Genomic DNA, 11,956 nt, shown 5'->3' with positions numbered 1-11,956 from the left:
GTACCACCGAAGATGCTATTTCTGTTTCAAACTATACCGGTTATACTGCTTCAAACAATAGCAAAGAGACATATCAAAATTTAACTGGGGGGACGACCCAGGGATTAAATTTAAAATATTAGCAGATCTGAGACTTTCTTTCTGTATGAAGCTCTTTCCACACTCTTTGCACTTAAATGGTTTCTTCCCACTGTGTAAGAAATCTGTGTCCTGGTCCCCCGTGCCTTGTGCTGCGATTGCTGACTCCATGTTTGCTCCTTTTCCACTTTAAGACTATAAGTCTTCGAGGATGAGATCATCTTCGCTTCGATTTGGCCAGAGTGAGGCTGACTCCGGCCGAGCTACTGTGTTTCTGAAGTGGGGAAAGCTTTGGGCAAAGGCCAGCAGCGCAGAGATGACACTGGCCGCCATGTTTTTTTTTTGCCTCTCCGCTTTCCCCAAGACTGTAGCTTCGGAGATCATTGAGCAGTTGGAAGAGGGTGGCAGGATTGGGGGCCTCCATAAGAAGACCCCCCCCCCAGCAGGCAGTTGAACAGCCCCTCCAGTGTCACACGCAGGAGGGAGGAGAACCAAATGGCTGAGCTGTTGAAACAAAATGGTGTTTCCCACCTTTTTTAACAAAATAGAAAAGGGTGGGAAACTCAAACTTCTGGCCCAGTTGCCTCTGTGGACTCCTCCCGGCAATCGGGGCAGAATCCAGCTGCCCCCTATACACTCTTCCCTTCCCCAGATGACAGGCAGTGGGGAGAGGAGAGAAATGCAAAAATAATGAAGTAGAAATGAAAAAGCTGGGAGGGAGGGAGGGTCAGACAAGGGTGGGTGTGTGAAAAAATTCGCTCAGAAATATGATCCAACAAATAGGATGAAGGCGAGGACTAGACAAAGGGGGAATCCACCCAGAAACGAGCATTCAAGCGAGTGTTTCTCTCCACACACAGAGATCTTCCTCCAGAGCAAAGGGTTTCCTTTTACGTTGCTGGAAGTCACGGCTGGAAAGAGGGTTCTTACAGGTTTCCCCCCTGATGGAACGCAAGGGGGCTTACATATAAAAAATTTCAATTGCAGCAGTTCAACCAATGATATGGTTTGTGATGTTTGCCACATGAACTGATATGGAGTAAACGTTAAACAAACTTAATCCCTCTTTAAGGGCAGCACAGATTCCCTAGCCTACCAAGGGTAAATTTAGGTGTGGGGTTTCTGCCACCTCTTCTCACCTCGCCCTCCGGCTTTTAATCATTAACTTTAACACACTACAGTTCCCAACATAATTTTTTTGGGGGAGGGGGGATATCTGCTTTTTAGGACATAGATGAGGAACATGCTGTCAGGGGTTCAGGAGCAGAGGCGAGGGCAAGGGAGGAAACAGAGAGTGAAGGGGAGGAGTCCGAAGGAAAGATGAGCGATGACGACGACCCGAGATCTCCGAGTCTTTCCAGTGAATCGGAAGATTCACAGAAAGGAGCGCCAGTGACCAGAGCAAGGGGGGAGCTTAGGGGGACACCCCAGGAAGAAGGGACAAAAGGGGGTTCAGAGAGCAGCAGTTGGAAATCGGGGCCAACATCCCCAGCAGAGCGCAGTGGGGAAGAAGGGCGCCAGGCATCGGGATCAGGCGGCTCGCCGCAGGGGGGAGGACATGAGTCAGGAGTGGCCACACCTCCATCGGAGAGAGAAGAAACGGTCAAGCGGAAAGTGGAAGGTTGGGCGCGCGCGCCAAGTTCAAATGCACAGGAAGGCGGCACAGTAAGCAGCCCGGAAAGGGAGCCAGGTCCTAAAGCCCGCCGCAAGGAGACAGAAGGGTCCGGGGGGTCAGCGTCAGAAGAGTCCCGGAAGGAAGAGACCACGGGGGGCAGAGGGACCCAGAGAAGAACGGTCAGGCGGAAAAGGTGGAGTAAGGCTAGGGTATTAAGTTGGTGTACAGGAGGCGGAGACTCAGACGGAGCTTCGCCGGTCTAGCTTATAAGACGTAGAGTTGCGCGCTACAGCTTGAAAATGGAAACTGTAAATCAATAAAGACTTTTATACAGTGAATGCTGGCTAGCGTGATCCTCTGTGAGCTCGGATCTGGAAGCAGCTCTGACACATGCAATGGGAGGAGGCAAGAGCTTAAGTCAACTTGCTCGCCCCCGTTTCCTAGGAACCAGGAATGGGAAGCTCAAGGGCTTTTAACAGTATGATTACAGAGAGTAGGGTGCGCAAAATATTGCATGGATGTAATATGGAAAGGAAGGTAATTACTGTATATTAGAGGTGCCGAAATCGCAATGGTGCAAAAAATATATATATAGAAATAGAAATACCATGTTAAAATGATAAGAGAATAACAATAACTATTTAAAAATAGTTTTCCCCATGGATCTGGGTAGCCATGGGGATAGGAGGATACTGGAGCAGATGGGGCATGGGCCTGATCCAGAAGGCTCTTATGTGTTTCATAAGGACCCTCTCCTTCTGTCCTTCTGGTCCCGTCCCTCCCAGGATGAGGATGGGACAACAGAGGCGGTTTCCAAAGCAAGGCTGCTGCTTTCCCTTGCTGCAAAGCAAACGGAGACATCGGCTCCAAGCTATGCTAGCACCAGTCTGGGCCATGATGGTGGAGGACATGGGAAGGAAGCACTTCCTCCGACCTCTGCTACATCCTGGACAGTTTCACTCAGAAGCCAATATTTCCGCCTTGACATGGTTGGCTATCTAGCCTGGCTGGACTCCCCGCTGTTGTCATCAGAAGAGAAAACTTGAGCCACTGCTTCTGGACCAAAGATCTGGTTGCAGCAGAAGTCAGAGAAGGAGCCATGCCCACACAGAGAAGGGGCAGTGGAGAAGAGGCACGAGGATCAAGATTTTTCTTTGAGGATTCGCTGGCATCCAGAAATGGCAGCCAAGAACTGCATGGATGGCTTGGTTGTCGTCTTGTCAATCATCTTTCCCACAAAGGAAGCAGGATATAGTATCTTCCTGGTATATGTGGGGATTGGATATCCAACGGAATTAACATGCCATAACTTCCAAAGGAAGCCTGGATGACTAACTTCTCAAGGAACTAGAGCCCTTCCTTTCTGATCTCATGTAGAAAGGTTCTACTACTTCCATTCTCCAGTTACGCTCAACTTGTAACGGCAGCTGATATTCAGATGAGACAAGCTGCTTCATATATCACTGCAACTTCAAGTGAAGGCTTGCACATGTGAATGGGGAAACCACAGTGGGCACCAGCCACCACTGGGTAGAAATCTTCCCGCAACCTGCTACCTGACGCTTCATACAAAGGGTTGAATCTTCTGCAAGCAAAGCATCTCTGCTGCTAAGGGGCTATTTGCTGCAGTCCCACCCCCCATGAACACATTTATGCAGAGAATCAGAAGGAAACAGTGGCCCAATCCAGGTGTTTGCAGCAACCTCGAGAAGCAGCTACACAGGGCCAGAGTGGCTCCTGGTAATGGCTGCGAAATGGTTTCCTCCTCCCTCACCACAGTTAAACTCTCATGTCCAGTATGGTGCCCACCTTATCTCTGCATATGTTGGGGGCTAAGCTCGGAAAGGGAACCAAGCAGCAAAACTCTCTCCCTGCTGCAAAAATCACTGTGCCCGTCACCTGCGAGATGCCACTTTGAAGTATGGCGGCCTCCCCTTTCTCAGCTTGTCCACGCCGCCACAGCAGCTTCTCTGACCTTCATGCCTTATGACCTAGGAGACAGAAAGGAAAATAAAAGCAAAGAAAGAGATAATATACGGGAAATGCTGGGGAACCCAGAAGTCTAAACTCACAGACCCTGGCAGGACACGGGAGCCAACCTTGGACCTTCAACCTGTGGGAATGTTCTGGGGTGCATGAGAGGATATATTGACTAATTATATCCTTATCCAACTTGTGCTAACAAGCTCCCAAAATATCAGCAGAGTTTATAGACATTCCCCTTTTGTTCGCAACGGTAACGTGTGCACAGGTTCGCTAGAACCTCTATAATAATTACTCTGGTAATTTCCCCTTTGTTCCCTCTTAAAATACAAGACACAACACAGTCTTTATAAAAGTATAAAAGAGTTTACTCACGATCTGTTCACAATATGATCCCAGATGGCAGACAGGCTTAAAAAGGTAAAATACACTTAGAATCTATCTTATAGGAAGATAGCCCTCTCCTCTCTTGGCTGAGAGCCAAGAGGGCATCCTGCTTCTTCGAAAGGTAATGGCAGAGAGAGAGAGATGGCTGCCTGCCCTGTGCTTTTGTCATTACCTGCACAGGTGAGGCCACACCCACCTCTGGTCACATGCGGAGGAAGTCCGTCCCCAGGAAGTTTACCTGCTTGCTGGACAGACATCCCTCCCCATGTTGTAACATGTACACTCTAGGAATGTTGTCATTGACTGCTCCTGGGTTTACATCCCACACAACCTTTCCCAATTGCTTCCCTGTGCCAAATTAAAGATTTTTAGCCACTCAGGACAGCAGCCTCTTTCTCAAGGGTCGCACACAGTGATGGTGCAAACAGATAATACAAAATAAATCTCACTACGCTCCTGTCCTGTGCAAGCTAAAGCCCATTAGAAACCTTTCTCTTAAAACCATAGACTGTGTACACAGCATACTTTTAGGGCGCATGCTTATTGCCATTGGGCTCATGTGCCTAGGAAGCACAGGTGTGATTTTATTTCTATTTTTTTTCTCCTCCCCCCTCTATTTATTTATTTTACATGTTAGTTGCTGTACATTTTCAACATTATACATTACATATATAATATTATATATACGCATTCCTCACATCTAACCCTAAACCCTATACCCAACTCACCCAACTCACCATTTACCCAAATACCCATGTGACTTCCTTCAGTCATATGCATGATATAATTCTTGCTACCTTAAAACTCTAACATTGTGTTCATAAATATTCATCACTTTACTCAATCCTCTATTTAAAATTCATTACATCTTAGCTTAATGGACTCAATCAGTGCTCAATCAGGTGTGGTTTTCATAAGCCAGCCCATAGATTCCTTGCCTGGCACAGTTCTCAGGGGAATCCCTTCCTGTCCTCTAATATGTGGGAAAACCTATGTGGCAATCTTAGCCCTTGAGCACGAGCAAAACCCATCTCCCCAATGTTCCCCTTAAAGTCAAGGCACAATCCTGTGACACTCAGGACCCTCCTGGTTTTCCATTTCCAATGCACAGGGTCCCTCCCCAGCCCGAGAACCTGGCATCTGAGCTCCTCTTACCTTCACAGTTCCTGCTCATGATCACTTATGGGCAGCACTTGCCTTGGCAAGTGTATCACCATCAGACTGACAGGCATCCCTCTTTCAGGGCATTTTGATGCCTGCTTGCAAACCTGCCCATTGTGACATCAGCTGGGAAACAGGGGTCAGGCTGCTGGGTTGTCAGGCAACTGTATTAATAATAAAGAATAAAGGGGGGTGTCAAAGTGTGGTGGGATGAGACCATAGTGCATCTTAGGGCCCCCCTCCATCCTTTAGCTGCCCAGAGTGGCTGGGGTAACCCAGCCAGATGGGTGGGGTATAAATAAAATTATTAGTAAGGTAAAGGTAAAGGTACCCCTGCCCAAACGGGCCAGTCTTGACAGACTCTGGGGTTTGTGCGCCCATCTCACTCAAGAGGCCGGGGGCCAGCGCTGTCCGGAGACACTTCCAAGTCACGTGGCCAGCGTGACAACGCTGCTCTGGCGAGCCAGAGCCGCACACGGAACGCCGTTTACCTTCCCGCTGGTAAGCGGTACCTATTTATCTACTTGCCCCCGGGGGTGCTTTCGAACTGCTAGGTTGGCAGGCGCTGGGACCGAACAGCGGGAGCGCACCCCGCCGCGGGGATTCGAACCGCCGACCTTTCGATCGGCAAGCCCTAGGCGCTGAGGCTTTTACCCACAGCGCCACCCGCGTCCCCAAAATTATTAGTAGTACTGGTATTACTGGTAATAGAGGCTTTTAACAGCCAGTGGGCATGTGCGTAAAGTGGGAGCACACTGCTGAGGGCTGAGCTGACATACTTCACAGGGCAGCCCCAAGCTTTCCCAAAATTAGAGTATATCTGGGGATGGAGAGGGTGTTGTAAATAAAATATGCCCTTTTCCCTTATGGGGTATCCAAGAGCAAAACAAGATTAAGATCAGCAGCAGAAATGCTTTCTTATTGCGGGGTAGGAAAGCAACAAACACACAGCACAGGGATGCATGCAAACATGGTCCTTTACTGCAACATTCTGCCTGTCCCCACAATTAGGGCTGGAATTACTGGGATTTCCCAGATGGAATTGACATTTGGGCGGAATTTCTGAAAGGCGGTGCCTTGTCCTGGATCTTAGACAAGTCAAACCTCAACAACTTTGGGGTGTCCTGGTTTTTACTTTTTGAAATACAGCAACCCTAACAAAGCTGGATAACTGTTAAGGAGGATGGGGGGTTGCCTGCAGGGTAGGTAGAGAAGAAATGGGGGGAGGGATGTTTGGGGTAGGAGGAGAAACATAAAAGACTCCACTTTCACAGGGGTTTTTAAAAATTCCTCCTTATAGAACACACCCACCCACCTAGGCACACACACCATCAAACTACTTAATTAATTCTGAAGCCCTTTGTGTAAATCCGAGGAACTGTTAGTTACTGAAGCTGGGGAGGAATTTTTCGTGGGTGGGTGTGGATATTTTAAGAAGATAAACATGGGGGGGGCAGGGAAGAGATGCAGGAAGATAACGGGTTGCAAGTTAAGCTCTCCCTGAATGTGCCTCGGAGAGAAAGAGAGAGAAAGCAGGAAGATCTGGGCTGCAGGTTAATGAAAGGACAGCCACCCGGGGCTCACCTAAACGCTCCTGGAAGTTGAAAACCAGTGCAACAGGGTGACGAAGGCGATTGTATTGGAATTATTAAGGGAACGTTAAGGTGGGAGGGAGGGGAAAGAGTGAGGGTGGAATGCTGGAGGTGAGTGAAGATTGGATGAGGCTTTCAATGTTGCAGGTGAGGCAGTTGAGAGCTGTGGGTTCGGGAAGGGACGGTAGTTGGTGGAGGATCCGAAGCAGGGCTGGGCAACTAAACTATTTAGCTTAGGATCAGTAGTAACAGTCGCCATTGTCGCAAAAAGCAGCATATAAGAGAAAGTCAGTTTGAGACCATATGCTTACATGTGCAAGTCATCATACAGTCCTTGCTTGTCATTTTTGTTTAACAGATTTACTGTCTTACATAGTAATTTGTGTGTGTATGCTGGGAAAGACTAACATCTTGCCAGTCCCATTCTGAATTCGAGTCACACCCGTCGAGAAAACAATTTATTGAAAAAGATCCAGCCGGATATAACGCTCTCAAGCCATTATTATTTTATTGGGTCTTTTCCTAGGGGGACGCAGACCCCTAAACATTTTGTGAATATTTATACTTTTGTCTATTTATTGTATTTTTCCCGATTTGAACTATAAAATGGTGATTGTCTTGAGTCAAATGAGAGTACCCCTAAACTTTTTTTTAGAAAAACAGCACTTCTTCTTACTACTGTACTGCGTTTTCCCGCAGCCAAAGTAGGTATAGGAAATCACGGGCAGCTCCCAGGAACCAATCAGAACGAGACAGGAAGAAAGGAGGAAGCGTTATTGGAGGGCCTTGAAAGGGGCGGGAGGAGGAACACGCCCGCGCGGGTGACGTCACCGCCGGCCTCGTTCGCCGCCTGGGCGTGGCTTATCCCTGAAGCCATTTTGTCCTACACCCCCTCCCCTGAGAGCGGGGAGGTGGACGGGGGGAAGGCGCGAGGCAGCGTGGGAGAAAGCAGGCGGGGAGGGGCGTGGCTTCGAGGAAATAGCGGCGTCTGATTGGGCGGAGGCGGGATGGCGGGGCGGGGCCGGCTCTGCCCCTCCACCCTGAGGCGTCCGCTTTTAAGCTTCCTGTCAGTCTGTGCCCGAGGAGGGAAGGAGGCCGGAAGTGCCTGCTGTGGGTCTCTTCTCTTCTCCCCCCAGCCCCGCGACAGGTGGGTTTCTGGTTTGTGCCGCACCTTGTTTTTTAAAGGGGTGTGTTTGGGCTTCCTGAAGCTGCTGCTTCTCCCGTGTGCGCGAGGGGGGTTCTCCCCGCCCCCAAAAAACTTATTTTCTTCTCCCGCTGGTTTGCCCCATGTCTCTTCAGCCCTCAGCCCGTTCCCGCTATTCGCTGCTTAGAGGGGTATGTTCGTGTGTGTGTGTGTATGTTCTGCGCTCCTCAGCCAAAACTTCCTTCAGGCTTCTTTTTCCTCCATCCTGTGCGAAAGCAGCGCCGGTTGGCGGCCGAGGATGATGGGAGTTGTAGTCTCTGGAGGAAGGACCGCAGCTCTCTCAAGCTATTACTCCCCCCCCACCCCCGTTCCAGGTGCGGAGTCCCAATTTGCCGCACCTATTGCTTGCCTAGCGTGGCCGTTTCTCGTTCCTACCACCTAAGTGTCTTTGGATGAGAATTTAGAATTTGTTTTTTAAAATAATTTTTATTAGTTTTCAATTGCAATAATCCAATAACAGCCTCATTATAGCAATGCCAAATTGGAATACAGTTACTAGTATCAATCATTCAGATGCCAATTTATATAATTTCGGTGTCCCCTCTGCATGCTAGAATTGATGGTTTGATTATTTACTTTATTTCTGCGTTCCATAATCTTATTAATTTCAATTATACTCCAGTCAACATAGCAATCCCTTAGACAACAACTCCAACATTAACAACTTCCATTTGTATGGACACATTAAATGATTTATAAACCTGCAGGTGAAGTGTTCAAACTATATCCTTGTTCTTCCTGTGTGTGGTAATTATTCTGTCTGTGATGTTTCTTCCTGTCCTTGTAAAATATTATGTCTATCTTTTCCCGGTGTTCTCTATCATGCCTTGGGCAGAGCTAATATCCCACTGCTGAGAATTTAGAACCATTGGCTATTTATAGAGTTGGAAGTGACCCCTGAGGATCATCTAGTTCCATCCCCTGCAAGGCAGGATTTTTTCGCCCAGTGTGGAACTCGAACCCACGGCCCTGAGATTTAAGAGTCTCCTGCTCTGTGATGGAGCTGTCAGCCAAGTTAACAGAATTAAAATTGGGAGGAAGCTGACAGAATTAAAAAGCTGGCAGGCTGTTTTCTGCTTTGCCTGAAAGTTTTGATACTTGTTGCCCCACCCCCCACCCCCAGTATGCATGTTTTGTATAGATAGATAGGTCTCTTCTCCCCGCTCAGCACCTTATTGGGCACTCAAGAGGAGTGTACAAACGCTTTGTAAATAAACCACTAGGTATTATCCTTGCAAGATGTATTGACTGCAGTGGGCTTATACTTGGGTTGACTGGTTTCAAAGCCCCAAAGGATGATCCTGGGCCGCGTGGGTGCCTCTCAGCCTAACCTACTTTGCAGGGGTGTATGTGTGCCACTGTGAGAACCTTGGAGGAAGGATGGGATGGAAAAAGGAAAATAAGCTTGAATGCACCTTACAGCACATAGCAAGTTATGCCTCCCAGTAAGCCTTGGTGAGCAGCATGTGAGGAGTTTATTTCCTGCGAACCTTTACTTGCCCTTTCCCAGAATGCCTGCACACACCTCATTCGGTTTAACTTACTTAGCCCAAACATAACAGCATAGCCATATGCCTTCGTCTAGCAGCTCTTTTCATCCAGGACTAACAGGCTTCTTCTTGTCTACAGTAGCTTTCAAATAGCAAGCTAGTAGCCTGCCAGGCTCTACACCAGAAATGTGAGGTCTGAAAGTTATAAAGCATTTTACCTTGGCTTTCAGTTTCTTTTAGAAATGTCTAATATAGATTAAATCAAAATTAAAAATAAATGCATTCAAGAAAATTAGGCAAAGTGTAGCAGTTAACACAGCCACAAAAACAGGGGAGGCAGGCATTGTCAATTGGGCCAAAGACCTATCAAAAGAAAAAAGGTTGTAAGTTTGGGTTTGCATTTCTGTTTGCCATTCTTGCCACATTAGTTTTTGCCCAAAGGCAGCGATGGCAAGGGGAGCCCCAACATTCCCCTCTAGCTTGGAAACTTGGGTGGGTGGGTAGAGAAATCACCCCTTCAATTGCACTGACCTTCAGAGAGCTCAGCATAGTGATAGAAAAGATGCTTGCTTTACTTTATGTCTACAACCTAGCGAGAAAAGTTGGGACTGGCTGCTTTGTGTTGTGGATCTTGGGTTGTTTTTGTTTCTATTTTTATCATGTATTTTGTGTTCATATTGTGATTTTATGTTGTGAACTGCCCTGAGATCTACAGGTACAGGGTGGTATACTGCTACTATTACTACTACTACTACTACTACTAACAATAATAATACAGTGGTACGTTTATGAACTTAATCTGTTCCGGAAGTCCGTTCTTAAACTGAAACCATTCTTAAACTGAGGCACGCTTTCCCAAATGAGGCCTGCCGCTGCTGGTGCCCTTCCACTGTTCGGATTCCGTTCTTAGACCGAGGTAAAGTTCTCAGACTGGGACACTACTTACGGTTTTGCGGAGTTCGTAAACCGAATCATTTTTAAACAGGACTGTTCTTAAACTGAGGCACCAATGTAATCCCTTCCCCCAGCACCTAAGGTTTAGAGCTGCAGAAGGGGAATTGTCCTTGACTTCCCATGGAGGTGCAATGTGAGGTCAGGACGGCAATCCTGTGGCTTTTCGGCAAGCAGGCATACAAAACTGTGCCAATGGTGAGGGATGGATCCTAACAATAACAGGTCTTGTCTTTGCTACCAAGGCCAGCAAAAAAATGTATGGACCTTTGAGTTTCATAACTTTGCTGTAGCATAAGGACAGTAGTGTATTTTTGTTCAATGTGGACAAAACTATCAAAGTTAATGCTGAAGTGGTAATATGGTCTGGATAGTGTCTGGTAGTGTTTCAGAGACCACAGAAGGGCTAGGCAGGGTTTCTGTGGTTTGTGGTTGGAGGCAGTTACGTTTCTGAATAGCAGTTTCTGGAAACCTCAAGCGGAGTGAGTGCTCCTGTGCATGTGGGTTTCCCATGGGCATCTGGTTGGCCACTGTGAGAACAGGATGCTGGACTGGATGGGATGGCCCAGAAAACTCCTCTTATGCTCTTGTGGTTGAAGCTTCAGTGGCTTGTTATACTTTGTTTTTCTTCCTGTGGGTGTGATGTCCAGCCAGTCTGAGTCTAACAGGTCAATATTCTCTTGGCTTCCAGTTTCATGCATTTCCCCCTACAAATCTGTGGCAACGTGCTGTGCAATGATAAGACATGCCAATCCTTATTTGCATTTAAAAAACAAAAAACAAAACTGGAAATGTAATAGTTATAAAACATTATTAATAGCAGTTTAAGATTTCCTGTGTATATTCAAATCCAACATATACTGTGTCTGCTTGGTGCTTCTCCTTAACATTACAGGATGTATTTTGAGAAATTTGGAATATGGTTTAGTCTTGTAAATAAGTTACCATCTGACACATATCTTCTTCGGTCTGAAGATGAAAACAAACTAATTCTCTTTCAGTTTACAAACTCTTCCCCGTTTGGTTGCTTGGAGACAATTCCTGATCACCCAGGTGATCAATTGTTTACAAACCTAGGGTTAAAACAACAAAGAATCTTGCAGCACCTTAAAGACTTTTATTGCAGCATAAGGTTTCATGGGTTCAAGTCCACTGTGTATTAAAGATGAAATTCTAGTTTTTTGGAACACCCTGTGACTGGCTTAAAGCAACCCTCAGTGTTTAAATTGCTGATGCTTGAGATGCAGTTTTGCCAAGATAGATACAAGGTACAAATTGCTTCTTTGTATTATAGTGGTACTTCGGGTTAAGTACTTAATTCGTTCCAGAGGTCCGTTCTTAACCTGAAACTGTTCTTAACCTGAAGCACCACTTGAGCTAATGGAGCCTCTTGCTGCCGCCGCGCCGCCGGAACACAATTTCTGTTCTCATCCTGAAGCAAAGTTCTTAACCTGAAGCACTATTTCTGGGTTAGCGGAGTCTGTAACCTGAAGCG

General features: G+C 47.0%; 1 protein-coding gene across 1 annotated transcript in view; it reads left to right on the top strand.

The window, feature by feature from the left end:
• The first annotated feature begins 7,785 nt into the window (after positions 1–7,785).
• Positions 7,786–11,956, top strand: part of MAP3K14 (mitogen-activated protein kinase kinase kinase 14) — a 34,141-nt gene continuing 29,970 nt past the window's right edge. The window contains exon 1 of the mRNA XM_082194778.1: positions 7,786–7,963. The gene's annotated coding sequence lies outside the window, so the exon portion shown is untranslated. The remainder of the gene's footprint in view (positions 7,964–11,956) is intronic.

The sequence above is a fragment of the Podarcis vaucheri genome (assembly GCF_965113315.1).
Source record: "Podarcis vaucheri genome assembly, chromosome: 13".
NCBI lineage: Eukaryota > Metazoa > Chordata > Lepidosauria > Squamata > Lacertidae > Podarcis > Podarcis vaucheri.
This window is presented reverse-complemented; position numbering and strand designations above follow the sequence as displayed.